Source organism: Mirounga leonina, unplaced genomic scaffold, assembly GCF_011800145.1.
Source record: "Mirounga leonina isolate KUSES-001 unplaced genomic scaffold, KU_Mleo_1.0 Mir_92, whole genome shotgun sequence".
Lineage (NCBI taxonomy): Eukaryota > Metazoa > Chordata > Mammalia > Carnivora > Phocidae > Mirounga > Mirounga leonina.
The window spans coordinates 20,630,487-20,633,887 of NW_023270852.1; the positions used below are offsets into that span (position 1 = coordinate 20,630,487).

General features: G+C 36.7%; 1 pseudogene; it reads right to left on the reverse strand.

Moving 5' to 3' along the window:
* Nucleotides 1-810: 810 nt before the first annotated feature.
* Nucleotides 811-1,364, reverse strand: LOC118004060 (annotated as a pseudogene).
* Nucleotides 1,365-3,401: the final 2,037 nt, after the last annotated feature.

The following is a 3,401-nucleotide window of genomic DNA, read 5'->3' on the forward strand; positions in this document are numbered from 1 at the left end:
GAAAAATGGAACGGGAAGAAACCAGAGAGGGAGACAAACCATGAGAGACTCTGGACTCTGGGAAACAAACTGAGGGTTGCATAAAGGAGTGGGGGTGGGGAACAGGGTGATGGCTATTAAGGAGAGCATGTGTTGCGATGAGCACTGGGTGTTATAAACAACTAATCAATTGTTGAACACTACATCAAAAACTAATGATGTATTATATGTTGGCTAACTGAACATAATAATAATAAAAAAAGAAAGAAAGAAAAATGGAATCATGAATGAAGGAGGTCAAGTCAGTGGCAGGAAGGGAAACTATTTGGCAGTGCACCCTTGAAGAGAGCAAAGAGCTTGGACCATATTGTGGGGAGATGGGAGCACAGAAGTACAGAGAGCTAATGAGCTACTATGTCCTGCAACTAAGAATACTGTCCTACAAACCACGAGAGACTATGGACTCTGAGAAACAAACTGAGGGTTCTGGGGGTGGGGGGATGGGTTAGCCTGGTGATGGGTATTAAAGAGGGCACGTACTGAATGGAGCACTGGGTGTTATATGCAAACAATGAATCTTGGAGCACTACATCAAAAACTAATGATGTAATGTATGGTGATTAACATAACATAATAAAAAAAAGAATACTGTCTTAGATATTAAATAGGAGAAAAATAAAAGCTGGTTGAACGTATTAGTTTCCTGTTTAAGAATATTGAATGCAGTATATTAATAAATATCTCCTCAAGAATCCATTATGAGGATATATCACAATAAAACAAAGACATCTGAGTCTTCATCAGGATCAACTGTAAAGATTTTTATGAAGCTTACTTCTTGGATTCACATTTAAGATGATGGGGTCAATAGAAAGCCTAGGCAAATATTTCAAACTGTATGAAGTATTATGTTTATTTTTATTTGTCTTTAGGTGATTGACATCTTTATTGCTTTGGAGGTGGGGGGCAGGTACTCAAGAGCTCTTAGTGGGGTGGCCCAACCTCTTCCCCATCACAGGCTTCTGGCTGAACAGAATGGTGCTGGCTCTGCAAATGGCAGCCATGCACAGATCTGGGCTGTACTTGTTCTTGCAGATCATGTGCCAGATGCTGCTGAGGATGGCCTGGGCATTCTTGCTGATGGTGGCCCACATGTAGGAGGTGGCAAGGTTTGCTGGCTGGATCTCCAATTCATGACCATCAGTACACATTTGCCATAGACTGCCAGCTCCTTGCCCACAGTCTTGCAGTGAATCAGCCCATCGTGGCAGGAGTTACAAGCCTTCAGGTTATTGGGTTCTGTGCTGTGTGTCTGCTTGTTCCTCTTGATCAGGAAGCTGGAGCAGTTCTGCATATTAATCCATCCATTGCAGGTGGGAGGACATGGTGGCAGCTCCTCTCACTACAGCAGCCAAAAGGGAAAGAGCTGTTTATCTTTAAGTTGGCATTTAGTGATTGTGATGGACCAAGCACTGTGATAATCACCTCTGTGTGTCATACTATGTAATCATCATAACAAATCCAAAAAGTTGGTTTACCTTTCCCATTTTATAAGTGAGAAAACTAATGATCAAAACATTAAATAACTTTACCCAATTAGTAAACATTGATACCCTGATTGAGTTCTACATCTGTTTCACCATAAACTTGTACTTTAAACTCCTTTGATATATAACCTATATATTTTTTAATACAAATGGTATACTGGATCTACTATCACCATAATTTCAGCTTTAAAAAAATAATTTGGGGTCTTTCTTTTTTCTTATCTTTTAAGGCAGACTGTGTAATTCACAAAGCAAAATATCTTATAATAATTTTTACTGTATTTACTGTTTCATCCTTTCATTTGAAGACATATACAGTAGAGAACATGGCTGAATTTTCTCATGAAGAGAGCCCTTGCATTCTTTCAGAATTTTGCTACTATTGTAAAAGGACTGTTTTGATTTCAATGAACAAATGCAAAGATTAATGGCAATCACTAATGGAAACTTTTATCAGGCACTCAGTTAAGTCATTAAGACCTAAAATATATTGAAAAGTATTACTCTGGAAAAGAGAATTATCCAGAATTACACAAGGCTACAACAAATATTGCAGTTTGACTGCATACTAGGAAAGGGATTCAAGATATTAAGAAACACATCAGGTTCAGAGATCTATAATTAATCTTGTCAACGGATATGGCAGGACAGATTCCTATTTAAATATGCATCTTGATGAGACTTTTCCCTCCTTTACTGTATCAGTACAGAGCACGTTGGAGACCCAAGGGATCTAAATCCATTACAGTGGTTTTATAGTCAAGTTCATGCTCATTGCATGCCCTACCTTGTGCTTATGGCATTAAATATTTAACTAACTGTGACCATGATGTTGAGAAAGTAGCAGCTTTTAGTGCATCTTTTATACACACTGTTGAAGAATAAAATTAAAAACTCTCTAAGACTCAAGGTAGAATAATGGTCAGGGGACAACATAATCTGTGTTTAGTTCCTGTAACTGAATTATATTAGAAAGCTTTCTCAATATATGTATGCATCATATCCTATAGCAGCTAGAGTCAAATGTGAAGAATCATAATAATTCCATCATTTAATTTTAACATGTAAATACAATGTGAATAAGAAAGCATGCTTTTATACCTTGAAACAATACTATAGAAGGTAAATTACTTTGGAAACTGAGAGATGAATTAAATTATCTTTTTTTAAAAGATTTTATTTACTTGAGAGAGAGAGAGCAGAGCGTGAGAGAGAGAGTACGAGTCAGGGTGAAGGGACAGAGGGAGGAGAAGCAGGCTCCCCTCCAGCAGGGAGCCCTATTGTGGCTCGATCCCAGGACCCTGGTATCATGATCTGAGCAGAAGGCAGACACTTAACCGACTGAGCCACCCAGGAGCCCCTAAATTATTATCTTTTAATAACATTTAAAACAGAGGAAACAGTTGTAGATCAATGAAAATGGAGATCTCTACTTTTAGTCAACAAATGGGTGAATTGTGGAGTTTCATTTTGATCAGATTTAATTGACTTTAGGAAAAAAAGTTTTTAAAAAAGAATAAAGAATGAAGTTAATTTTTAGTTTTGTCCATATGCTTTCTACTAGTTATTGTTCTTTTTTTAGAAGTTTCTGTTATTAACCATAATTTAGCAGCATGCCACTTTAGGTTGTGATATGACATGCCTTTTATACATTTATATAATTAATGGAATAATAAAGTTAATGGAAAATGAAAAGCATTTTTTTATTAGAATAATACAAATGATACAAAGAAGAGCTATTTGTTTTTTTATCTCATTCTCAACCTCTTGAGTCCAAGTAATTTCTAATCTGCATGGTGTCAGATAGGTGGAATACGATCTATTCTACAATATGCTTTAGAATAGTGGGCAGTAAAACAAACAAACAAAAACATC